Source organism: Coturnix japonica, chromosome 10 (genome assembly GCF_001577835.2).
Source record: "Coturnix japonica isolate 7356 chromosome 10, Coturnix japonica 2.1, whole genome shotgun sequence".
Lineage (NCBI taxonomy): Eukaryota > Metazoa > Chordata > Aves > Galliformes > Phasianidae > Coturnix > Coturnix japonica.
In genome coordinates, this window is record NC_029525.1 from 15,926,106 (window position 1) to 15,953,720 (window position 27,615).

The 27,615-nt window shown below is 48.2% G+C and overlaps 1 protein-coding gene across 1 annotated transcript in view; it reads right to left on the bottom strand.

Moving 5' to 3' along the window:
- Nucleotides 1-27,615, bottom strand: part of CHSY1 (chondroitin sulfate synthase 1) — a 57,895-nt gene that overhangs the window by 23,588 nt on the left and 6,692 nt on the right. The window lies entirely within an intron of this gene.

A 27,615-nucleotide genomic window follows, 5' to 3' on the forward strand; every position in this document is an offset into this window, starting at 1 on the left:
TGAAGAGGAAAGTAGAAAGGAGTGGAGATGAGGAATATATGCCTTTCCCCACCTAGTTGAATGCAGGTCCCTGTGGGAGGCTCAAGCCCCAGAAGGCAAAACCCCACCATTAGCCATATGCCTTCAACCCCACTGCAGAAGCATCTCCTACGGCAGGGCTGCCTGGGACACGCGGTGCTGGATACGTGCCCCAAAGGACGTGCTTTGACCCCAAACTCACACTCGTGCCCTCTGCACGGCACCTCCGAGCTGTCCCATACACCGTGGCCGGGCGCCGACCTGCCACGTCTTGCTTTGTTCCCCTTTATGGCCTCCTGGACTGACAGCTGTTTAAAAGGTCTTTTTTTTCCCCTCTCCAACCCCTTTTTCTGTTTTTTAAAGGAAGATGCTGACGCTGCAAATGACCACCCAGGCTTTCAAAGCACTGCAGGAGGCCAGAAAGGAAAGTCACCCATCAAGCTGCTTGTTATCCTGACATGTCTTTACAAGAAGGCAGTTCTCACAATCAGCCCCATTTACTGCAGCCTGTCATTTCACCCACATGGCAGTAACAACTCCTTGGGTACCACTCTAATAACGTGTGAACGCCATTGAGGCAATATTTCAAATTAACAGAGAAAGGATTTGGGTCACTCCCCACAAACCTATTGCGTCCATTTGCAGATTACCAGTTCCAATGGACTCATGTGATGCTTTCCGGTGCAGAACACACACAATAGTTCTGAATCAGCCTGACGAAGAAAGGCCACGTGTGTGATGGCGCAGCATGAGAAACCTGGGACTTCTACTGCTTCAGCCTCCACTTCCAGACCACGAGCCCCAACAACAAGTGCAATTTCTCCTGGCACGCACAGGAATGACTGAAGCCAAAGGTTTCAATCTCTTCTAAAAATCTCTGCCGTCCTGAGTTAACGACAGCAAACTTATGGCCAGCAGCCATATTATTTTAGTTTATTATGCACAGCACAATACACACAGCAACAAGTATGTGTCAAGATGCAGCCCGTCAAACGTGTTGAAAACATTTACTGGGCCATTAGCAATAAATGCTTCCCTGCCCTCGCATTGCACAGATAGAGGTTTACCACACACAACACAAATGCAAACGCGTTGCCCAATCTGCAGCCAACGGATCCACATCCCAAGTATTTTATGAGCGTGCAGCTTGGACCCAAGTTACATGCGAGCAATTTCGACTGGAGTTGCGTTCACACATGCAACAGACCTCTGATTGCAACAGGGCTGCCATGAGATGGCCTTTTCCAGCCGTTTACAAAATGGTCAACTCCAATATCAAAGGTCGTTTAGGAAACCTCATTAACTGTAACAAAGCTCACAGCTGGGAGGAAGTTGCACAGACCCTGCTCAGAGAAGGGAACTTGCACTGGTCATGGGACCACATCCAGGGTTCAACCACTCTTGCAGTAAGGATGCTTGATGTTTAACTCTTCAAAACCTTCTCCAACCTAAACGATTCTATACACAAATTTATATTGCTTATTCTCATCGCTTAAGGGAGGCTGGCAGTGTCCTCCTCACTGCCCTACATCAGCTCATTATCTCTACACGTAGAGCCTCCTTTCTGTAAGCTGAGCTTTACAGCTCTGTCCAGTTCTCCCCATACATCAGCTTTTCCAGCCTCACCACCATTGTTGCCCATCATCAGACTGCAGCACACCCAATTCTCTTACACACTGGGGAGCACAGCACAGGACAAAGCACTTGTGATGTGCCTCAGTAGGGCTGGGCAGTGGGGGAAGGACCTCAGAGGACACCTCCCTGCACCTCCTGACAGAGCTCTGCCCAAAGCAGCTGTTGGCCACCACTGTTGTATGGGCATACGACTGGTTCACATGCCACCAGGACCCCATGACCCTTCCTATCAAATTCCCCAGATCATTACCCGAGTGAATTCAGCACACCACTAAACTTTGTCTCACATCAATGACTACCACCCAGTCCTTATTTGTGCTTGCATGAGCAGGAATCCACATGCAAACAACAGACTCACCCAGTGAGCGTGCAAAGCAGCCAGCACCTCGCCCATTCTATCCTATAGGAGTGGTGCAGCTCGTTGTCTTGGGGCGAGGACAGGACAAAGTTGAGGTAAGATATGGATTGGAACATTGGACTAATGATGCCACCATCATAGGAGCTTGAAACATAATGGAAATGATGCAAACCAACAGGTACCGATAGTGGTAGCACAGCAGTTTGAACATGCCTGCTATTAGATTCCCTGCTGCAAGTGTAACAGAATTGAAATAAAAGGGGGAAATCAAGTTAATTCGACCAAAACGTAATTGGGAATGGAAGCCAAATAAACTACTGCACGTCTCCTTTTCCTCGCAATAGAAATGGCCCCTGTCAAAGCCCTAACATCTTGTAAGTGCACGCCAACAAATCCATTTAAAGCTCAAACACAGAATTTCATTCTTCTGTGCCCGCACGGCAAAAGAAATCATTCTTTCTTCATAGCGCTGGAAGAGTTTGGGCTGAAAACCAGCAAGAACCTCATTCTAAAGCTGGGTCACCGCTTCCCCTGCCTCTTCATCCCGGTAGGGCTTCGGTAGCAACCTTCAGCTTTGTCAAAGGAGATTAGAGAGAGCTTCAGGAGCAGCACAGAGAAAAACAGAAGTGTTACCTTTAATCATTACCATGAAAGACTTCCACGGCGTTACCATAGGAATTAATCCTTATATTAATATTTAAAGCATGAAGAAAGCAAGGACTGTGGAAGAAATCACGGGGGAAAAGTGCTAGCAGTTTGCCACCGCAATGCACTAATGGTAACTTAAAAATAAGGACAATATAAAAAGACAGCTGGCAATAGCTATTTATAAAGAGAAAAAAAAAAGGACTTAGACACCTTAGCATCCCTTAAGACCTCCGAGGAAACTGTGCTGAATGACAACGTGAGCTCAATCCAGAACCACTTTATTCCCCACTTTACTCCCCCAGCAAACAGCAAAGCCCTCCCAGATTTCTGCAGCCTCCAACACTGCACTGCTTTCAACACAGTATTCGGAAGTAAACGCCATCTCAAGTGAACTGCCTTAACTGTGAGAGACTGAGATGCTAAGGAAAAAAAACTCCTTTCCAAATTCCGTGGGGCTGTTCTGAGCAAAGACAAAAGTCTGGCACCGCACCAAGCGCTATGAAGTAGGAAAGCATCACGCCACGTTTCACACCGTATTTTCAACACATGAGCAATATCTGCCTTCCTCTTTACATCGTTGCTTCGCAGCAAGTCTGAGCTGTACCTGCTACAAAGATGGGCAATCCTCAAAGAGCCGCAGAAAGCAAAGCTTCCTGGGACTGTGCCTGGTGTGCGTGCAGAAACGTGTGCCCCAGCGCCGTGCACGTGGCTTCAGTCAGAGCTCTGCTCCAGTCTGCTCTGTTAAAGCAAAATGCAGGCAAAAAGCAGGCAAAAAGCAGGCAAAAAGCAGGCAAAAAGCAGGCAAAAAGCAGGCAAGAGAGCATTGCTTGCAGCAACATTACGTGAACCTGACTGCTTTCAATGTGATGAAACCCCGTGTAAGTGCTGTGACACAGCAACGGGTTGCTAAACATACGGGTCACGCAATACGTCAGGCCATAAGAAATATGGGGGTCTGTGATGCCAGAACAAGTCTCCCTTTAAAGGTCGTTATTTCAAGAGAGCTTGTAGATTTCAGCACTGTTTCCTGCAAGACCTGCAAGCTTCAGCCTTTGCTTCCCTGCCAATTTTCCTCCTTTTTTGTTTTCTTAAGAAATTTGTACACCAAATGCTGCATTTCTCAACTTCGCTCATTTACTCCCTCCCTGCCAACGTGCTGTATGGATTCTTACAGGCTCTCAGGTCATTTTAACCTTCTGACAGTTGGACTGGATGATCTCAGTGGTCTTTTCCAACGTTATTGATTCTGTGATTCATTTGGGAACTCCTCTCCTATGGGGAAGAGCACAACACTCTGGGTCCCTTTGCAGGCAGCTCAGAAGCACAGAGTGCCTGAGAAGGTTGGGGGAGCATTCATTTAAAGGACAGGAAGACTAACAGCAAATAAGAGAAGCCCTCCAGTTCTAATTTCCTGAAGTTGATGTCCTGAGCTCTGCAATGACTGCAGAAATAACAAGTCTTTTTTTTTCTTTCACCCTTTCCCTGTTAGCAGCAGCTATAAATGTCACCAACTGTAGCAGCAGAAAACCTCCACAGAGTGCAGGATGCGAAGCAATGAGAGACGCTTGGCTGCTTCGGAAACCATTACGTTTGCCATTTCCACTGAACTCCTACAGTCAGTCCTTCCTGAGAAGTTCAGGGGCTCGAGAAATAAAATAACCTACCCAAGCAGAAAGAGAAATTGCTTTTACAGTGTCCTCCTACCAAAAACACAAGGTGATTTCACAGAACAACCCCACAGCCAGAAAGAGCCCATTCTCAGGCACCCAGATACCTAAAAGAAGGAGCACCCTTTGGGAAGGTCTCTGATCTTCAGACAGGTATTCACACCACTGAATTCTGTAGATTTTTCCCAGAGATACTGGATGCTGCTTACAAAAACCTCTGTGTTCAATCTGCAGGCCTGTGTGGAGTTAGAAGTCAGCGGGACAGAAGCAAAGCACCAGAAGTGGCCGTGATAATTTGAAGCGTGCACCTTTAGGGTCTGGGGACCGAACAAAACGACAACACACAAGACATTAAAGTCAATTCTGCCAAATGCAATTAAAAGCAATTTTTCCCAGTGCCCTTTCTGGGCCAGGTCTATTGCCAGGCCTGGACTCTGTGACCTGCGAATCCAACCTCGGTGCTTCTATCATAGCAAAGACACCTAAAATCAGCTGTACATACTTCCTCAAACAGCAAAACTTCTGTACTGCAAGTTACAGCCCCTGCTAGGGTGATGGACCAGCACAATGCAGAACAAGAGTGGGGATCTGCATCTGGTACAGCAACACCAGACTGACTGTTGCTCTGGCTGAAAGCACACTGCAGCCTCCCACTCTGTTTCTGCCCTACCTTCCTGCTCAGGTCCCTGCCTTTACACCACCCTACAGCCCACAGGAGCCATTATTTGTGAGCGTGTAATTACCCCCAGCCTGACAAAAATCCCCACCATCAATGGGCTGCCACAGTTCCAACATAATTTTAAAAGACAGTAATGCCACTTAAAAGCAGACCACCACAGGCTTGAGAGACGGATCCTTACGAACGCCACGCAGCCACATCCAACTAATAGATGCCTTCCATCAGCAGGTTGAAAAAAACTAAATGCAACATCTGAGCTGCCTCACGTAGCACAGATCCCAGTACTGTCAGTTTGACAAAGATTGCTTGTTAGTCCAGCAAGGGAGTGCAGCAAGAACTGGTGCCTTGCAGGCTGCTGAATCCCCTCGCAGTGCTTCTATGGAAGGCACAAGCCCAGAGCTCCCTGTTCTTTGCAAAGATAATAAAACACAATTTGTTGCAAAGGTCAGAATCTGTCAAGAGAACGTTAATGGCTTCACAACCCTCAAAGCAGCGCTCCAGGCTCACCTGCAGGAAGGGTTTGAGAAACAGTGGTCAAGAATACGAGCTGTCAGCTACTGCCACAAACACAGCAGCTGAGAAGCAGAACGTTTCAGATGCTGTGTGTGTGTGTGACAACTCAGCACAGCACTTCTGCCAGGGACACAGACAAAGCAATGCTGGACTCACATCCCCTGCACCATGCCCATGCTATTCTGAGAGATGCTTTGTTGATGTGTCTGTCCTGATGGGATTATCGGGTCTGCCAGCACCAAGCTAACTCATGTTACATGAGGAGCTGCTGGCTGAGCCCTTGTCACAGTGCTTCCAAAAGACAGGAACATGTGGTTACCTGATGTAAAAGAGAGAGACTGATGAGTCAGGTGGACACAAAGAGGTAAAGCAAGGATTGACACAGATTGCTGCAGTTAACACCAGGTGACAAAGCAGCAGGACCTCTGGTAGCTGAACAGCCCAGCTGCAACAAAAAGGAGAAAGGCAAAGCAAACATCTGCTGCAGGACTGTTTAACTAGAGCCTGGTTTTCAATAACTAAAGCGTTAAAGGCCACTGTCTCGTCCATAATACTTTACCACCCACTTTTAAAAAGCTGAACAGCATTTCCAAACGCATCCTCGAGTTTTAAACACCACACAGGAGTGTTGTGGAAATCTGTCCAATTCGCCCGGACAGTTTTGACAAATCCAAGCCAGTCTGCTGAAATGTTTAGCGAGGAAACATTTTTCAGGAGATGTAAGATCTTTTATTAGACCAACTGATACAAACAAGAAGCAGGAGGGCTGGGGAGCAAAGAGGCTGACAAGCTTTCAGCATCTAAGTTGCCTTTTCCAGCCTGAAGAAGAGCTGCTGGCCTGAAAACCTTTCTGCTCAGACTAAATAACATCAGAAAAATTAGAGAACTTGGCTCCTCCTCCAAACCTCACTTCATTTGTAACCTCCACTTGTCAAGGCTTCAACACTACTTTGTCAAATGATGAATATACCTTTGGACAGTGCACTTAAGATACCAAAATGTTCGCAAGCCTTTTTTATATAGTAAGAAAACTTCCATCTGTGAGCAGAAAGCATCCAGTGCCACCTCTCACCAGCCTCTGCTTCCCTGCCCCACAAGGAGATGTCTGTCCCAGTGTCCTTCCCCAGCCCTAATAAGGACAGAGGTGTCCCAAGCCTTAGGCTGCTCACATGGTGGACAGAACAGCATCTCTTACTGACTGCTTGGTTTCCTATCCTATGAGAGGTGAAAGACCACTGAAGCCATTCAGATGGCTGTAATCTCGCCAGCACCAAGAAGAGCCAATGCCTGTTTTGTAAGCAGATATTGCCAGACACATAACAACTCACAAGGTTCACTATTAATGGCTTGATATGTTCTGGTAGAGATGCACATGAGGACTCCCTTAACAGACACGCTCTGCGGGTAGAAATACAGATGATACACCATCCTGACCAATGGTTCCTAGAATTTGGTCACCTTACCCAAGAAAACCAAACCATGGCATCATCAGGAGATCCTTGCCAATAGCAGGCAGAAGAAAAACATCAGCACAGACAGCTGGCTTCTGTGATTTCTCAGACGAAGGAGTGGAGACCACAGCAAACTACGGCCAAGGAACAGGGGAGGAAACCCAGAGCTGTGCCCATCCTCACGTCTGGCCTCACATCCTGCAGTGCTCAGCAGCCTGATCTCCTGCCAAGCAGAGCTGCAGGTTCCAGCCCAGCTGCCCAGTGTTCCATGGTGATGTGCCACGTGGAGCCAGCAAGGAGAACCACAGCCTGCAGAATGGCTGAGGCACACAGGTGCAGCTGTAGGAAACACCACTCTGGTAGCACCCATCCTTTGGAGAGCCCTTGCTGGGTTATTCACACACACCTTTCAGGACAACCTGAAGAGCAAAAGCGAATCGGGCTGGGAACATATGCTGGATAAGGACAATCCTCACCACGACTCAGCGCTGCTAAATCCTTGGAAGAGAACCATAAATAAAAGGCTGAGATATTTTAAACAGCAGTTTCCCTACTCCTCCCTTAAAAAAGGAAGCAAAAGAGTCCAAACTGAGCACTGGCTGACTAACCTAAGGCCTTAAATGAGCAAGGCAATTCTGCATTTGACTGGAATTTTAGTATTATATTGAACCATATTATTTTTTGTTCTCCTGTACCCCATAGTAAAAACATATATATATATATATACCTTTAAATAGAAGTCTGTGGCTGTGAAGGCTGGTATTAACAGCAGAGACAAGTGTCTCTGAAACCCACACCCTGCAGGGATCCCTGTGCACATACCCTATTATGGACATTTCTATTTCCAAAGTTATTTTCCCTGGTAAGAGTCTGGAATAATTGGACATCTCTGTAGCACACAACACTTCTGGGTCTGATCCATAAGAGAGTCCTCAGCATGTCATGAACAATTCCTTACAAAGAGTAAAACTAAGCAACGAAGTCAAGAGTCCCAAGCAGGTCTTAGGCACAGTTTTGCCATAAAATGCAAGTAAAAGGCTGCTAACCAAGAGGTGGTGAGACTCAGGCAGTGGGAGGGTCAGTAATACCACTGCCAGAAAGGCAAGGCCTCTCTCATTGTCCTCCAGGGAAACAGCCCAGACCACGTGCTGGAGTCAGAGAAGGGTGAAATAAAACTTAAAAAAAAAAAGGGAGAGAAAAGAAAAAGAAGAACTTGTCAAAAGATATTTTATTACCATGGAGTCGGAGCCAACTGTACAAGGAGGACTTGCAGGAAGCAGACCGCTTTGCCAGACAGCTGTGAGAACTTCACACTCGTCAGACAACCAACCTCAGCTCTAATCACCACCTCCAAGAAAGATTTGCTCAGAATCTGCAAGTTGAAGACAATTCTGTTCATAATTTACGGTCTGGGGATAGCTTAAGGCTCTCTCTTAGCCCAGATGGGAACTCATCAGGCTTGGTAACAAAGTGAATGAGGAACAAAAAGAATTAATAGTAAAAAAGCCCCAACCTCTCTCTGACCTCCAGAATTTACAATGCAAAAAGGAAGTTGACAGGCAACGGGCAAGTAGAGGCAGAGAGAGCAGGAGGCAAAGGGTGAGGTCATACCTCAGCATCAGAGGGCAGCGGTGCTGCAAAGCAAACACATCTGGAGCCGATGTGCAGAGAAATGGGGTGGCAGATGAAAATGATAACAAACAGATAACATCTAATCAAGGAAACAGCCCTGCCAGTGCACGTCATCCTTTCCATGTGGGGGTCTTGTAGACTGAATACACCGAGCACAAACCCTACCCACAAAACTGCTGTTTGCAAACACGGTGCAGAACAAGTGCATTTCCTCAGCGTGACCCTACAGGGCCATTTTTGTGCACCTGCTTTGACTGAATCACCCGCTGGAACAACTGCTGACAGCAGCAGGAGTCCAAAGGTGGAACAGGAAGAAACGTTCCTGAATGGAAAGACACTTTGGGTTTACAGCTCTGCAGCACATCAGCCTTCGCAGCCCTGAGCTTTGCATTGCAGTTGTGGCAAGAGTGGAGAAGAGAAGAAAGGCATCACATCACATCACTGAGAGCTCTCAGGGAGTTCTGTATGCTGACGGCTCAACAACTCTACGGTGTTTAATCACAGCTGTGGTGAAAGGTGATGTATTTGCCCATTACAAGCATACAACTGGGAAACATTCATGGAACGAGCAGCACGTTAGCATGTCTTCATTTCCAGCAGTTAAAAGAGACTTCCGAGAGTCCTCCCTAATGTGGTGGTCATTTGTTTCATTGCATGAGGCTTCACGCTCTGGTTTAGGATTAAAGTGTCATAGGGGGATTTACTGACTTAACTGAATACTTGCTTTCTGAGAGAAATGCCGGCTGTCTGCTCCTCGGTTCTATCTAGCCACCAATACAAGCCAATTTCAACTTCAGCTTTCCTGAACGCCTGGATTAAAAGAAAAAGAGGTGAAAATAAAAACCCATTTTTGCACAAAGAAAAGAAAAAAAACCAGCCAAGACAACAACAACAAAACCAGGACAAGACCAAGAAGAAGCAAAAAAAAAAGCACATGGGTCTGGCCCAAGATCTTCAGACATCCCTTCTGCTCAGCCTTTATTACTTCCAGCTTCATCTGAGCGCACAAAGCCACCGGTCTGACACACAGAGCTGCTGCTTTCTGTCTGCTGTCCAAACTTGCTGCACAACACAGCGAGGCTGAAGCCTCAGCAGCACTGCCCCGGGCGGGCAAACACCCATGCAGCCCAGGAAGCCAAGCTCTGTCTCAAGGAGCTAATCAGATCAACAGTTATTTTCTGTTGTGTTGTCATGTTCAAGCATAAACATGCTTATCTTTGTGCTTACCATACAGAAAGGGCAAAGCGTGGCTGCAAAAATCCCTTTTTCATGGCTGACTGTGTTGCAAGAGCTATAATTCTAGATAGGAAAAAGGGTTAAGGAGTAACTTCACGCTGTCCTTACAGCTCCAGCATCTTGAGAACTCTATAGGATTGCAAGTCTTTGGTTTGCAATATATATCCACTCTTTTGTAAGACACAACACCAGAAGGTGTTCAGGAAAACCAGATAATGTTTTCTTTTCCTATTCAGATAATTTCAGATGACACAGTCCCATGGTCTGTCGAGCCCTGCCCCAGGTAAGCAAAGAAGCAAGCATCTGTATTTCTCCCTTAACCAAGCCCTGAAACACAGAAAGCTTTCCTGCAGGAGGGAGGAGAAACACAAACCTGGCAAACACTTGAAGAGCCAGCAGCCCTTCCTCATTGCTGTTATTGATCACCATGAAAATGAACAACTTGAAAACTGTTCTCACACCATTAGACATCAGTAGCAAAAGCAGATGCGCCTTCCCTTCCTCCCCACCTGCACACAGCTAGCCCCAGGCCATAGTTCTTTACCAAAGGATATTAACTCATTAGATTTAAAAAGCTCTCAGCTTCATGCCTTGCTGCTCTGATGTTCCCTCACTGCCGCAGTGCCCTTTGGAGTGCTGCAAAGGGCACGTGGGGAGAGAAGGGAGTGGGAGGAAGCCAGAGGAGCCATCTGAATCATAAGCAACCCAGCCCCGTCTATAAATTGAGAGCTCAACAAGATTTCACAGCAGTTTGGCCATGGAAGCTTCCCACCAAACAATGCTGGTTCCCAGACAAAGAGGAGGATGTGGAATCACAGAACAGCTCCGGTTGGAAGGGACCTCATGGATCACCCGGTTCCAACCCCCTGCCAAGGGCAGGGCTGCCAACCACTGATCAAGCACTAGATCAGGCTGCCCAGGGCCCATCCAATCTGGCCCTGAACACCTCCAGGGAGGGGCCAGCAGACCGGAATACACACATTTGAATGCCCGCTTCATTTCCCGACACCGAAACCAACCCCACACCTCGAAGCTCCATTAATCATTACCTTCAAATACCAACTTCTACTAACGTGTTTTTCTCTTACCAACAGGAAGGGCAATACCTGAACCTGCATTAAGTGACGGGAAAGGAAACACTTCAGATAGAACCCTCTCTTGCTGGCAATTAAAGAGCTCTTCACGGAAAAGCTGCCCTTTACAATGTTTGCCCTACTTCGCATTAGCTCTCAATTAGTAAGAGGCAATGCTCCAGAGGATGACAGGAATCCAAAGAAAAATATTACCAGGTAGAGAGCAGAGGCAGAGGGCTGTTAAATGAACTCCCAAGAACCTCCAGGTGGCAATAAGAGGAGGAAAATGGGATGGAGCAGACTGAACACCACAGCTTGTGCAACACAAACACACCGCACCAGAAAGAACACAGTACTCGAGTCCTTGGAGTGCAGGAAAAGGTTAAAAAACACCAGAAATCAAAACCAGTGGAGAAGTAGGGACGTGCAAGATGGTTCCAGGGTGTGGGGCAGGAGTACAACTGGAGATACTGAGTGGCAGACACAAGGCAGCCCTGCCCTAAAATCCCCTTTGAGATATCAAGGCAGGGGAAGGGTTCCAGACATCACTGACGTCCCATTACTCTCTCCTATTACAAAACCACTCTATTCCATTCCATTTGGGGAACTTCAGTTTTGCTGTGTAAAAGCTTTCTCCGCTACTTTTCCCATGTGTAGGGCAAAGCTTACACCCAGTACTTTGCACAACAGTATTTCTGGCATCTCTGCAGACAATTAATGTATATTATGCAGCCCGTGCATCTGAAATCTCAGTGCACGTGGCAACGTGCACAAGATACTGCTGCCTTCATTCACTGTGTAAGTACCAAACTATGAGGTGTCCAAAATGACCACACAAACCATCATGGATTCCCACTTACACCTGCCCTGCAACTCCTGATGCACTTAAAAATCAACAAGGCTCAAAGATGATGATGGTTTATATTGGCTTGGCTAAACTGCTCTATAAATAATGGGAAAATGACTGCAGTTCTCAGACTATTAACATTTACCGAGCAACAAATGCAGCAATAACCTGAATTGATTAGAGGAACTGGAAGCTCTGTGGTTTGCGCAGTGTAACCATCAGAAAGGTCTTTCAGAGGGCAGGGCTGTGTTCAGCAGCAAAATGTGGAGACAAAACAGGGCTGCTTTACTTCTCAGATCATGCTCTGCACTCTGGAAACCAGGTCCTTCCCCATCACTTGCACGTCAGAATTAACACATGGCCAACAAGGGGGAAGTCTCACTGCACTCACATCAGGCTGGCAGGGAAGTGACTGTCATCATGGAGACCTTAGTGCTGTGTTTTATAAGCAATGATATTTATCAGTGGATAGATAAAAACACTGATGTTATTCTATGTAAGAACATTTTTCATATCTGTAATTTCTCATTCTCCCACCCCCCACACTTCAATTAACCACCAAATACCAAACCAGCACACACCATTGGTGCCATGCAGTGCTATCTGTCCCCAACCAAGTTGCTTCTTTCTCTCCAGACACAAAATCAGCTACATAAGTCCTTCCTAAATCCCAGTGCGTGCAAGACACCACTGACATCTGCTACAGGCAGTGCATCTTAGATAGTTAATCACAAGCAGCAGTTCAACATCCCACCCCACAGACACTATTTATGAAGGGCTTTGCAGATTTCAAGGGGAGATCCCCAGATGGATAATGGAAGAGTCAGCGCTGCAGCCCCATCCTGCAACAGCCCAAGACACTCAGCTTTAAAGTCCTGCCAGTCCCAGACACAGAACAGCTACTTGGGAGAATTACAGAAGCTGTAAGAATGCCTTTGGAGTCCCACCAAGCTGAGCTAAGAGCTGTAGTTCTGCAGGCAGAGGCTCTTGAAGAAGGAACTCCCTTTGTTTGAATGGGACTCTGAACAAAACCATCCTTTAGACCTCACTGTCTTCTTGCAGCACATCACAGTCACACACCAGATTTATGAGCCTGGTCTATGCTGATGTAAACCAGTGTTACTTTGCTACCTGACCAAGTCACACCCATCGATACCAGAGTCTAAGTCAGCCTGATGCCAGGCCATGTTTAGAAGTAACTCTGGTAGCCCAGCTGTATTTCTGTTATACTATAAACAACATCTTAAATCTTATGTGATGTAGCAGCACTTGCAGTTTTGAACTGAACTCTGTCCCAGCAGAATTAATTTCCTATTGTGCATATGTGAAAGACAACTGAACCCAAAAAGGCAGCAGCGTGCATGCTGGAGGAAGGGCAAGAGGAACACGGGTAAGCACAAGGACCTGCACACAGCTGCACCCCACACCTCCATCCCTGGGCATCCCTGTGTTCTGTGCTGCTTTGTGAGTGCTCAGGTGTCCCCTGCAGCCTCCCCTTGCAGCAGGAGTTGCTCTGCAAAGCAGAGGAGGCATCGCTGTCTTGTGGCAGGGTGTGCTCTGCTCCTTAAGACAAAAGGGCGCTGGGAAAGCCAGCAAGAAATGGCTCTGAGGGATGCTAAAACACCAAACCCCTGTTAGCTACTGTGCAGCTCAGCCCTTGCTGACGTCCTGAGTGCAGCCTTCACATTTTCAATCCCTTCTGTTAAACGGGCATGATTAATTCCCCTGCAGTCCTCCCAGCCTGCTTCTGCTTGGAAGCCAATTTAGCAATTAAATGAATCGTCGAATATTTCTTGCCAGAGAGTAAAAAGGGAGTTTCACCTCGACTGGGCAAAACGCGATTCCCGAAGGATCTGAGAAGTTAATGAGTGGAACAGTTACAAAAAGAACAAGAAAGAAAAAAAAAAAATGGAGAAAAACTGGCAAATCAGACAGCCAAGAAAGAGACAGGAAGTGACAGATTTAAGAAAATACCTCTAAAGTAGAGGAAATGAGTCGTCCTTTAAGGAGGAATCATACACATAAAGCACATGGAACAGAGTATTCTTTGTAGACCTGACTGAAGAAGGGGGGAAAAAAAAAATCAGGTTATAAAAAAAGGCACATCCTGAATAGCATTAGAAGCAAAGCAGCTCCAGCAGCCTCAGCACATCGAAGGTGGAAACTGAACCATTTTAAAAGCAGTGGCCTAAATCTATCTGCAAAAGAAGAGAAAGAACTAAAGAAAAAGAGGGGAAAAGGGCACTAAATGCAGCAGGAGAGGGGAGCTGAGCCCACCAGGACCCCTCACTAAGCAGAACTCTGCTGGGCTGTGCAGCACCTCATGGTGTTACAGGATGGATATGAGCAATTGCAAAAAGTGCAACCACTCCCGTGGGGAGGGAGGTGCTGGAAAAAGCCTTGCATGGAGCTCATGCTCTAACAGAGCTCTGCGCAACCTCATCCATGAGCTACAAAGCAGACATCTTCACTGCATTAAGGGGGTGTTGAACACAGCTTGATGAGCACATACAGACACACACACCTTTGTCTGGAAGTGCCTGGCTGCACCACTGAGCTCATGGACACACAGCCCACCTGGGAAGGGACAGCAGCAACACAAGCCTTTGTTAAATGGCACTGACATATTTAAAAGGAAGCACAAGCTACATAGAGCCTGTGTGAAATGAAGTCCTCCTTACATGCTATTTTTAAAGGCAGTTGCTATAGCGCAGGAAATGTCACGTATAAAAGAGCTTTATCTGAGTGCAAACACCTTAAAGAGCAAATTTCACCTCGGTGATTGCGAGTTCATCCCAACAAAAGAACATTCATTGTCAGGACGCCTTCTGCAAGGCTTTGCCCTGAGGGGGGAAGGAGAAAATGCAAGAGGGAAAAAAAATCTTCACTCCATTTTAGGACTGGGAAAGGCATTTAGTAAGACGTTTCTGTTAAGCTAAATTGTTCTCTTTCATTACAATGTTATCTCATTAAGGATAAATACACCTGGAGCTGATTCGTTACTTCTGGAATGATTTAAGACCTCTTTCTCTAGGCTGAAAAATTAGAGCAATTAATAAACCTGAAATCCTTCTGCCACAAAGATTTCCCCACAAAAGGGCTTCAACAGCAGATTTAGCACTGAGCTGCCCCAAGGAGCTCCCAGCAGGGCTTTCTGGGGCTGTAAGTAACAACTCTGCTACTATAACACACCACCCAGGGCACGGAACCATGATAAAGCATCTGCTAGAGAGGGGATGCTGTAGCCAGCCCTAACACAGACCATTTCATGGAGCATTTCCTAGAAGTCACTTTGAAGGAAGGTCAAGAAAAAAGCCCAGGTCCTGTGCTGTGCCCATGGGGAGCACTGGGAAGCTCCCAGCTCCAGCTGCCTCAAGGAACAGGGAGCTGCTGCCCTCTGAGCTCTCTGCATGGGCACAGGGATTACAAACCTTAACATGACATGAGGTCAGGCACAGCAGAACGCTGCTGTCAGCCCAGCAGGTCACTCCTGGGGAGCTGAAAACAACCCGAATTGGATCATATCTACCTCTGACCACAGCACAACGAGCCAATGGACCAAACAGGAGGTAGTGCCAGCATCCTTCCTGGCAGGATAGGCTCAAATCCACTGGGCAACTGGATCTAAGAAGAATGGACAATCCCATGGTCTGTTTGAAATGTTATAGAAGACACAGGTTGAATGCTAATCAGAAGGAAAAAAATACCGATCATCAACATATCAATGGGCTCCGTTCAGCTTTCAGCGCTCATTATTGTCTGGTGGGAGATGCAGGACTGGGTTTGGAAGGATATTTCCAAGTTGCAGAGTTATAGCTGTGGTCTGATTCACAAGGGCGGACACAGAAAGGACTGCAGGACTCTACAAAACATATGAAGGCTTAAAAATAAATAAAGATAAAAAAATACAACACCAACACAATAGCAACACTAAGAGATGGCCGTGTTTCACTGCTATTCACCACTGAAACACCACAAGAACCACCACTGGTCTTTTCTTCTGCATATAATCATCATATTGATGAAACTGGCACCAACCCCAAGCTGGATCTGCCTGTTTTGCCCCATCGTGCAAAGGCATAAAGACAACCAGTGGTGTTAAACTGGCTCCCAAAGAAAACAAAATCCAAGCCACTGCTCTTCCCTGCTTGGACAGGAAGAAAACACGCTCTCAGAAGACACTCTCAAACCTCTTTTTTGGATGAGGAGTTGACTATTTTGCATGGTAACCAGGCATGAAATTATACCAGCTACAATGCAGGCTGCCCAGGGCTTTTTTCTGTGCTGGCCACCAGTCAGGTGCCTGAGTGTTCCCACTTAGATTTCACTCGGATGCCGTGCCAGAACACATCCCATCAGCATCACACTCGTCACATTAGCGCAGGATGGTTTTGCTGCCATGCCAAAGCAGCTGAGTTTCAGAGTGCATTGCTTGCTTGGCAGGTATTCCTCCTTGCCTGGGGGAGACAGGCACTGGGGAGTTCTATGTCTAGAAAAAATAAGATTATTGTAGCCCATCAGATATGATTCTGGCTTTAAGGATTAAAGCTGCGTCACAGTGAGAGCCAGGGAAAACAGCAGGTTGTTCCTTGACTTGCACCTTGTAACACTGTATTGTTTACTTATTTTAGGCCAATTTCCCTTCTAAAAGGGTATCTCGGTTCTCCTCTGCTTTCCCCACCATATGCCCAGCCCCATTATCAAAAAGGCTGCCTGCAAGCAAAGTTAAGTGCATTTAAGGTGTTGTCCTCACACTCCATAAGGAGACAGTACCTTCAGTAACTGCAAGAGACAGCTTATCCTTCAGCACTTCCAACCTCACCTTTTATTACCGTGAACACAATGGGCCACTTGGTTTACATATAGGCAGACGGACCAGGAACTCTGAGCAGCAGTTACAAAAGCAGCAACATCTGCTCAGTGATCGTGCAGCAGAGCATTGCACAAGAGCAGCTCTTGTAGTCAGCCTGATATTGCAAACGCCAAAAGAATTTGGTTCCCTCGTATCTCTGCTCATGGGACCTCTGTTTAGAATATTTGGAATTACTTGGACTCCACACGCTAACAAGACCCCACTGGGTTTCACTCTTGCTCTGGCCACCTTTCACCTCCAGGAGGTTTTTCCCCACAGCTTCGTGCTGCTCCCCGATGCCAGCAGCGCATCCCATCAGCACCCCTCATCTTCATTAACTAATTGCCTCCAATGAGTGCTCTGGGCTGCAGTTCAGAAAGGCTGCGGGAGAACTGCAGCTTTGTCCCTGCAGGGCTCCTCGCTTCCACTTCAATCCGTTCACTCTTTGATGCCCTCTGGGGAATCGAAGCAAACAATGCTGATTACTTCTTGCAATTTCTACCTGTGGCTTTTTTCTGCACCATCCTGGTGGGGGGGGGGCACTTCCTGAGCTCACCCTGGGAATAGGCTCATTCTGGCAGAAAATTCATTTCTCACTGAAAACAAGTCAACTCCTGCCTCCCCTCACCTCAGCCCCGACGGTGGAATTTTAATTGAAATGACTGGGGCAGGAGGGAGGGACATGTGGCTTGGCTGAATGCAGGACCCCAGGCTGGGCTCCCCACCTTGCCCCACTGCTCCTCCTCCTGTGGACACCCCCACACCACGTGCTCCTTCCACCCCAGGATGAGAGAGCATGGGAAAGGTTTGCAAGACACCCTGATGCTGAAGCACAGAATTCTAGACCCAAGGTAACAGTTGCCTCAATGCCCTGGGAAAGCTGGTGCTTCTGAGTTTTCCCTGCAAGCAAGGTCAAAACCACCCTCCTTCAAGCTTGCTCGAGAAATGGCAACCAGTCTAAAATTAAGCTGAAAAGTAATTTCTCATCCCCTTGTGAAATGCATCTTCAAAGCCTCAGCAGACCTGTGGTGAGAGCACAACAGTCCCCAGGGCGCAGAGCAGATATGGGCACATGTGGCTGCAGGGCAGGGCTGCTGCTCTCAAGGGATGGAGCCGGTGACACACTGCACTGCCCTGGGTCATCCCATGCCACCCCCAGCTGCCAGGTTTCAGCATTTATCCACAAGAGAATGTCACTGTGAAAGCAAAAGAGCTTAATGGGAATCAGGGCACGTCCCTCTTGTGCTATTCCTTTATCCCACAAGATCTATCTGGTGGTAATTTGTTGAAAAGTTGTTTTTTCCAGCCAAGCTCTACTTTAAGTCAAAAAGTCAGCGGTGACAGCATGGGAATGCTATTTGGGAATGGAAGTGGGGAGCAGTCAGCTAGCTTGGTGGGGGTAAGGAAAAGCAACACAGCAAACCAAACACAGGAACTGGGGAGATGGCAAACCTGAGAGATGCCCAAAGGCCAATGGGGACTAACAGCAGAGGTTCAGCACTCAGCAGGACTCAGTCAGCTGGCAGCCTGCTCTCCCCCTTTGCTCCCTCCCCTGGATTTCAAAAGATGAGCGTGCGTTTCTGGGCAGAGCAGAAAGTCTCTTTGTGAAATCAGCACGAGGACACACGCAGGAAAAAAAAAAATGACTGGGGCAGATGGGGTGAAATGATGGGGGAGGAGAAAGACAGGAAGAAAGTCATCCAAAGGCTGCAATAAAGCTGAACATCTCTAAAGCTGGGGCTTCAGTCCAGCTGTGAGGTGCCTTGTGAAGGATGGAGCCCTCCTCCCACTGGTGCACACACAGTGTTCCAAGCCAGGTCTGTCTCTATAGTAGAAATTCAACACATTTTTCCCCAGAGAACATTCTATTGTCCTACAGCCACTCTGCCAAATTCGGACATTTAATTCAGTTTCCAAGTGCAAAACAGAAGGATCCCAGTCCTGCCTTTACAGCAGGAACCTCCAAGCCAGCACTTCAGCACAACCAGAGCTGGCTTTGTCCAGTGCAGGACACAGCACAGCTCCTTGTCCCCAGATGGAAAGGGAGGCAGCATGCAAACAACATCTCCCTGTGCATCGCAGCCTCGGAGCACCTCGCACAGCAGCAACCGGCGCTAACAGTCTGAGGCACCTCGGCAGATGTATGGCCAAGCGCCTATAAAAGAGCCTTTGTGCCGGCTGGAGGGAAACAAGGCATTTCTGTCCGTGAGACAGCCCCGACCACCTCGTGGGACGAGCGGGGCCGCACACTACACACTTCCTCTGCACTGGGATGCAGGAGGGCAGATGGCACAGAGCAGGCACAGCCCATGTGCCTGCAGAGGAGCCCGGGGTCACCCAGACGCTGCTCCACAGCCAGACACGCACCCGACATCCTCATCTCTAGTCCTCATCTCTGCACATTGTCAGATATCCTTTTCACCTTCACCCTACTTTCCCATTCTAGACTGGGCTAATTCCTTAAGGCTGCAGGAGCTGTGCTGTTATTTCTGGCCTGCAATAGATAAGAAACCACGTGGATGGTTTCTCCCCAGAACGAGCACAAGCAGCAGCAACGATACCATCAGCAAACCACAGGGTTCAGCTCAACACGTTATTCCATGGGCTCAGAGATGGCTCAGCTTCCAGCTGGGCCCGGCAACAAGAACCGTGCAGCTGCAAGAGGCTTCTGCAGCAACCACGGCACGATTTCAGTGCTACGGAGCCAGAGAGAAGGGGATAAAAAAAGATTATTTGGAAGCATCGAAGAAAAATGGCTTTGTTCAAAACCTGGAAAAGTCACGGCTTGCTCTTATTGCCAGGGAAGCAAAAGCCCCACTGCTTTATGAAGATTAAACCTGCCATTGTCTCCCAGTTTTTGGTTCCCCTTGGCCGAGGATGTTAGGGAACATCTTCAACAGAAGGATACAAACCAAACACATCAGCTGTAAGCTGTGATAAGGTTGCACAAACACACAAGGTAAGGAAAGGGTGAGGCTTCTTGACAGATCATCTGTGAGAAGGTTAAACAAACTCCTCTCCTGTCAGGACAGCAAAGATATGCAACGCACAGGAAGCGTATTTCTGCTGACCTGGACCACGACCATGAGAATCATGACTTCTGCAGGCACTCTGGTCCAACAGCACTGGTTTTAGTGAAGCATCTGCTCTGGAGCCCTATGGAATGACTAAAAAAGTCAGGTCACTCATATGTGGAGGGGGACTGCAGGAAAAAGGATGTATGAAATGGGCCTAATGTGTGTGAATTACCAACACTCACTTCCTAAGAACTTTCTCAGTCCTTATTGAGGACAAAGAACATGCCCTCTCACAGAGATGCTGAGGAATGAACTCTGCTGTCTCAGGGGCAAACGTCTTCTCTCCCTGTAAGACAGTAACACACGTTACAAAGCGTGGTTACAAAGGATTAAGGCAGCTCAGTTAATACAAACTAGCACTCTCTCCTGCATTCCTCACTAATACAGTGGTGACATAACCAGCCAAAACATTTAGCTTTAATTCAAATAAGGTTTAAGGAAGTTACTGCCAAGTAATTAAACCCATTGAAGGCTTGCGAGCACAGGAACCTTCGTTAATACGAACAGAGCGCTCCTCTAACCAGCTGCACCAATCTGAAGTGGCAGCCGTGAACACCAGCAGGGTTTTCAGGATCAGACTTGTGCCTCTCAGAGCTCACAGGGGCTGCAGCAGCCCCACTATGGGCCAGTTTCCTGGTGCCATGCTGCTTCTCCCTGTTCTGACACAAAGAAGGTGACAGGAGCACTTCTGGACCCGCAGGCAGCTCCCCTCTCACCACTTTCCTGCTTTGTAATGAACCTAGCCCAAATCATGGGCTCCCACTCCTTTCATTGCTAGAGCTAACCTCTGCATAAGAACCTGTGCTTAATCCACAGAGAGCATGGGATGCTTCTGAAAAGCGCCTCCAAGCAAAAATACAGCACTCAGCAGGAGTCCCTAAAGCCATTCAGTTTGAAGGATTAAAGTCAGAAGCTTGGATGGAGCTTAGATCCAGCAGGCCTGATCCTACCCATGCTCCCTTCAATACACATTGCACCTTCTCCTAACAGCTCCCCAAGCAAATGCCTCTGAAGTCAAGGAGCAGCATCTCAGAGCTCCATGCAAACATCTCAGGGCCCATCCCACATGTGCTCTGAGCCAAGGCAAGCCATGCCACACAGCCAGCACAGCTCACCTGGGAGCAGGAAAGCTGCTGGGGTTGGTAAGGAGCTTGCTGCAGTGGCTTCCTGCTCAGTGCTTGTGCTTGCAGCGCTGACATTTCCCATGCAGAAAGCCTTCAAAGCACTTAGGGTCGTTAACAGCAATGTAAGTTGCATGCAGGTCTTCTCTGAAGTCTCCATTGCCACTGCAAGTCACCAGCACCAAACTGAATGGGACAAGATCCCACCAACACAAATCAGTCACAGCTTTCACTTTTGCTTCATGACCGTAACAGGATGTGCTCAAAATGCATCCAAGCAACCACTGACAACTCAAGGGCATCATCGGAACTCTGCTTGTAAGTGAACTAACCTGAAATAACCAGCACTGAACTTTCAGTTATGCAAGGAGCCCACATATGCTTTCTACCCAAAACTTCAAGGCTTAAGAAATGAAGACCAGTTAGATCCCCCGACCCCTCCAACTGTGTTCCCAGCTTCTCTGTGGCACATAAAGGTCACACTGTTCCGGGTATGTGGGAGGATAATCCCCACCCTTCATGCAATCAGGATTTCTGGCAAGATTTTAAGAGGTCTCCAGCTGATAACCATGAAAGTTCGCACCGCCGGGAGTCCAGATAAGCTCTTAACTCAGGAAATTAGTGCTAAAATGTTTTAAGCATTTTAGGGATCAATTAAGGAAGGCGCAGCAAAGTAGAATAAAGTTGCATTGGTTTGGGTTTTTTTTTCCCCCAAATCAGATGGTTTTAGGACACAAAACAACAGCAGCTCTTCAGCTGGGAGGTTTCACAGGAAATGAGGTTAGACAGATGCTGAACAATTAATCCTCCTGCAGCACGGGCTGCACACTGCCATCAGTTTGCATGCACCATCTGCAGAACCACCAGGCACCAAGCAAAGCTACGGCCCTGCTGCAAGAGCCTGGTGCTGTGTCTGTCCTCCTGCATCTTCTGCAGGGCTGTGCAGGAAGCAGCGGTCACACAGACAGCAGCAGCCCAGCGGGTGTTACTTCCCCCCAAAACATTAAGAAAAGCCTTCAAAGTACATGAATACACCAGCACAGCTGGCTATAGGCAGTGTCTAGAGCAACTCGAGGTAATTATCTGGGTGCCTTCACTCAAACTGGGGGGAAAAATAATGTTTTACGATAAACTGGTTATTTTATAGAAGTAAAATCCATCACATCCATCCATTAAAAACAGAACTCACCTCTTGTTTCTCCTCTGCAATAACATAACTGTTTTTATTAAAGAAATGGCATTAAAGGAGTAACGCAGCCAGCACTGAGAGCATCCAAGCTGGATGTGCCATCCCTTCGGTGACCTCAGTTAGTTTACATTAAGCCCCTTCCCCACATCAGCACATCATTTGTATTTCCCATAGCCAAACAGGCCTGGCTTTTGTCTCCCTTTCTTACAGGCTCCGACACCTCGGTGCTGCTGGGGCTTTAAGCTGCTCACACAACTTGGTGGCAACAGACTGAAAAAAGCAGCCATTTCCCCCCAGATTTACACACAATCTCCCAAAACATCCAGGTCACTGTTACCCTCTTCTCCCTATACACCAGCTACAAAGCTCCATGCCAAGAGCCCCAGCTGAAGCTGCCTGGCATCCACTTCAACTGAGAAAGCCAATTTGCTTTTCTTTTTTACCGCCCAGTCACTTGGGGCATTTCACAATGAATTTGTTTGTACTGCGGCACACAGCTGTTTATTGCCCCAGGGTGAGAGGTGCTGATAGATTTTAAACCACTCGGATCCCAGCCCGAACCAACTGGTGTCCTTCCAAGGGCCCCAGGCAGGTGGCATTCACCGGGGATTAGGGCACAAAGCTCATTAGGTACAAGGAAGGATCCAAGTGCTGCACCTCATGGCTCCAGCAAGAACCCACCCTGCAAACCTGGAGGGCATTCCCACTGCTTCAGGAGAGAAACGCACACCAGAAAGCTCCTGGGCACAGCCTCCTCTCTGCCCATCCCACGGCTGCTAAACCCAGCAAACTCAAACCCTCAGATACCTTCTATGAACCTTAATTACGCAGCTGGGATGACGAGGCATTTTATTTGAGTTCTTTATCCCGCCATGCAATGAAGGATTAGCCTTGTCCTCAAGATAACAGCTAATCCAGGCAGCCACCAAACTCAGCAGACAGATCCCCATCTTAACAGAACCACTGTGCTCCAAAAAGCCAATAATGGGGACAAAAGCAATGCTTCTGCTTCCTGGGTTCACCAGTGAAGCTTCCTTAGTGTCTACACCACAGCACCAACAAACCCCAGCACAGGCACCACAAGCCATCCAGCCAACCGGGAACATATTAACTACCCATGGGCTCAAGAAAATGGGTCAGTCCCAAACAATTACCTACAGCCTGCAAAGGTTCATGTAAGCATAAATCGCATGGGGTTCCCCTCTTAAAACAAGGGCAAGCAGAAATCAGTGAGATCCAGGCTGAGGTGACTTCGGTCCAGCGCTCAGAGTGTGATACAAAGCAATTCTTGGTCAACATAACAAACAGAAATCCTTTACCAGCCCAGGTCCAGAGGTCACTACGAAACGATCCAGTGGTGCCGTCAGTTTTTCCCCTCTGAGATATTTGTTTCTCAAATATATAATTATTTTCTGAAGTGAAAGAGTTTGGTCAAGACTTGGGTGCAGATCTGAGGTCTCTGCTCCTATTCCGAACCCTCCCAGCCCACATCTTGGTTTCATCAACCCAAACTGCTGCCTCTGCTCCTTCACTGACCTCTCTGCCCTCCTCCTTAGCAAACACTGCTCCCAAAATTAGGCCCTGTGGTCACCTCTCGCTGCCTCCCCCTTCGCACCACAGACTCCCTGTGCCATCAGCAGGCATTGCAGCCTCCCCAGGCATCACCTCCTCTGCCTGGATAAGGCTCTTCTCTATTCTTACCTACATGCTCTGACAGTACAATTTCTCGTTACCCTCATGAAGAGGGATCTCCATCCATGACCACCCCAGGACCAATGGCCACCCACCTCTAACTCGCTCTGAAGCCAAGCAGACATCTCCGAAGCATCTCAAAGGTTAAATTCACTGCTTAAGACGGGTCCGTTTATAAACATCCACTGTACAACACTGGTGTGCTTGTATCCTCCCTCTCTCACACACGTGATGTGCACTGTAGGTTCTTTGAACGAAGAGCTTCAAGGGGCTGCATGCACACGGCAGGATGCAGGTCTCTGCTGCTGTCAGGCTTGCCAAGTTCTGCACTTTCACTTCAAAAGTTAAAAAGAAGAAGAAAAAGAAGAAAACAAGAGCACGAGCTTTGAAGCCAGGACAATGCATATAAATCAGAATCACCTGATTCCAAAAGCACAGCTGGATGCTGCTCCCAAGAAGACGTGTCGAGCCTCATACTGCAGGAGTCCAACACAAGGATCCACCAACCCAATGCTGTGGCTCAGCATAGCCCACGGAGAACTACAGTGCCCAAAGCACGGCAGCCCCCGGCCCATCCCACCCAATGCCAGGCAATGGCCAGCTGGACACGGGCTGCTCTCCTTCCTCCTTTCTCAGAGGGCAAAGCAAAGGGAGCTGGAGGTCAGCAGGCAGGAGGTGCATGTGTCCCCAGCGTTTGGGTTCTGATCAACAGCTGCACGACTTGCCTTTTTATCTTTTTCATACAGAAAACCATAAACTTTAGTTTTGCCCAGGGGAGAGTCCATTCCAGAAACAGTACGTTCTGGCACTGCCAATGTACTTGGCAGACAGAACGCGCACTTCGAGGGCTTTCCTAACTTCAGTGAGTTTCAGAGTAGCAATTATCCTCAATTACTGCAGATGAAAGACGGCACAAAACGCCAGCATGAACCCACCCTCCTCCCAGGAGCCCCCCAACCACCCACAGCCACCAGCACCCCACTGCTCCCCAGCCAACACCCAGAGGTTGGACCTCTCCTTGGTGCCCACCAAGGATCACTCCCTTTGTCAAAACTTATATTTCTTTGCCATTTACAGAGGGGTTCGTGACTGAAGAAACAATTGGATCTGTACCAGCACTACCTTGATTTCCTGCTGCTACGGTAGAGACCTTGTGTTAAAGGTACCAGCACTCTCAAGCTGAAGATACCAAACCCTCCATACTGAAACAACGCTCGGTGGTTGCAACAAACAAGATGGAATGGATACTGAGCTACAGAAAGATGGTTTCACAATTCAGATGTGTTTAAAGGAACCCTAAACTCAAAATGAAAACCGAGACCAGCAGTTTGTTGTGATGGTTAACACACAGATGAGATGCCTGCCATCAAAGCTGGGACATGAAGGTAGTGCATGGCTCTGCAGTGCTGCAGTACATGGGAACAGCCCTGGCATCTGCTCAGTGCCAACCAGATTGCTGCCAGGGGGAGATAGGAGAAGGAAGGAGATGTAAATTGTTGCTGAGAACACCCAGCAGAGTGCCAGGGGTCCAAAGCACCAATGTTCACTAGAAATGCACAGTCACGTCCCAGTGAGAGCAGCATGAGCCTTTCCTCCCCTTCAAGAGAAAGGACTGCACTGTATATTGCCTCGTAAACCATCAAGCTCCCATCTGTGCTCCGCAGATATTTCACAGCCCTGCTCTCTTTATGGGTTTTTATCCATAGCTTTGGCTGCTCCACCCTACAGACGGCTGAGGTTTAGAGCTATTTCTCGATGGCCGTGGCAGCCTTGGTTTTGTTTTTACAGCGATGATAATCCTTGCAGTAAAGAACTCGACATTTTAAGATGCGTGTCTCACTCATGACTCACTCGACCTGTCCCACGCAGGGCCACAGCCACACACCGGCCATAGAGCCCAAAACCCATCGGTGCTACAAGCTGTTCCCAGAGCAGAGCTGGAGGCTGAGCTGGGTTCTCCTACAGCACACCCCTACTTTTGGTGCATCTTTCATGGGCAGGGTGAAGCAGGAGGTCCAAAGAATCGTGGTGTTGATTCTTGTATTTGCTGAGAAGCTCCTGAGGGCAGGAAGAGCACCAACAAATCTTTATAAGCAGAGCTACTAACGGAGCGGTCTGAGAGGCAGCACAGAGAGCAGCAAAGCGACAGAAACACAGGAAGGGGGGAAAAAAGGGTTTGGAGACAGATTTACAGACAGACTGCAGAGAGCAGAGAAAAAAAAACACAGAGCCAGGGCTGGAGGCGCGGCTGGGCACAGCACCAGAGAAACAGGCAGCGAAGATGAGCAGCACAGTGAGGACATTGTAGGATCCTAAAATCAGAGAAAGGGGGCACTGACAGTCGTGGCAATGAGTAAAACGACTCCGGGCGCTGTGCCCACGGCCGGGGCAGTGCAGGAAAGGAAACCACCCGAGGGGAGCTCCAGTGGGGCCCTGCGTGTGTTGGGGCCGAAACCAAAGAGCCGGGGGCAGCCCAGCCAAGGACCCGGAGCTCCTCACTCCTCACTGCTGCAGCACTGTGAGCCTGCAGAGAGGTGCTGCAGTAGGAGAAGGTGGAGCAGCTCAGGTTTGGTTTTTCCAAAGCCAACACAGCCCTGTTTGAGGAACCTCGTGCTGCAGCCGTTGCCCTTTCAATGGGAATTCTGAGAAAGGCGGTGGCTGAGCCCCAGCACAGATAAAGCTGCTCCATCAGAAGTCCATGTAACATAACACGGTGCTCGCAGCGCCCTGTTACGTGACATTCATCAACAGACAAGACATGGAAAATGTCGCTTTTACACCCAGCTACCCTAACACAGCTGGTAGGACAGCTGTGCTATTTCACACTGCCACTGCTTTGCCTTTGATAAAGTACCAGGCACGTTTCATCTGCTTGTTCAGGCAGTGAGAGGACCAGGTTGAAATGCACAAGAAGTCAGCAGGGTTTGAAGCTGAGGCCTCAACTGAATGAGAGCAGAGATGCTCCTCATGGAAGTGGCACCACACAAAGAAACCTTCCCTCTCTCCAAAACTTGCTTCAGAGAGTGGAGGGGCCCAAAGAAAGAAGTTGGGGGCACCTGGAGGTGCTGAGGTTGGATGGGGCCCTGGGCAATCAGAGCTGGCAACCAGCCCACAGCAGAGGTGGGAACTGCATCACCCTTAGGGGTCACCTTAAGCAACTCTGTGATCCCAAGAACCAGCTGAGCATCAGCAGCACACACCCATGAGTGCTTCTGCAGCTCACACACTGCAGCTCCAGGCAGCTCACCTGGAAGAACCCAGCCCTGCAGGCCACTGCACAGAAGGTGATCAAACAAAACCACTTTTTGAGGTGCGGCTGCACGCTGTCATTCTTTCAACCCAAAATCTGATGGCAATGAATTGATGGGGGTCTCTGCCAGTTTCAGTAGGACCAAAACGCCGACCTTCAGGAAGTACCAAACACCACACGGTGGAGGCATTCATACCGAAAGCTGTTCCAATCCAGAATGACTGAAGTGAAAATTTTATGCTGCCAGAAACTGTGGAAAAAAAAAACGTTACTGACTCCTTGTGAAGGCCTAAACCACAACGCTGGCAGAGCACAGACTCATTCCAGGTCGGTGAGCTGGGAATGTGGATGGCCACCGTCAGACCAGAAAGCCTTTATGAACAAAAGATAGGAGTGAGTTACTGCTGCTGGAAACCTCCTTCCCCTCCCACAGCAGCTCTCCTGTCACTGAGCTGTGAGCTGAAATGAAGCACGAGCTCTGGGGGGCAGAGGACTCGGTAAACACGTCAAAGTTTAACGCGAGGCTTTGCCAGTGAAAGAGGAGTCAGCAGCAGCCTCCGTGACCACGGCTCCGCTGTCAGATGGATGGAAGAATCTCCCTTTTTACCACATCTCATAAAAGGACAAAGCTGCAGTTGTAAACCAGTCATAAATGCTTGCATAATAAAGATAAACCA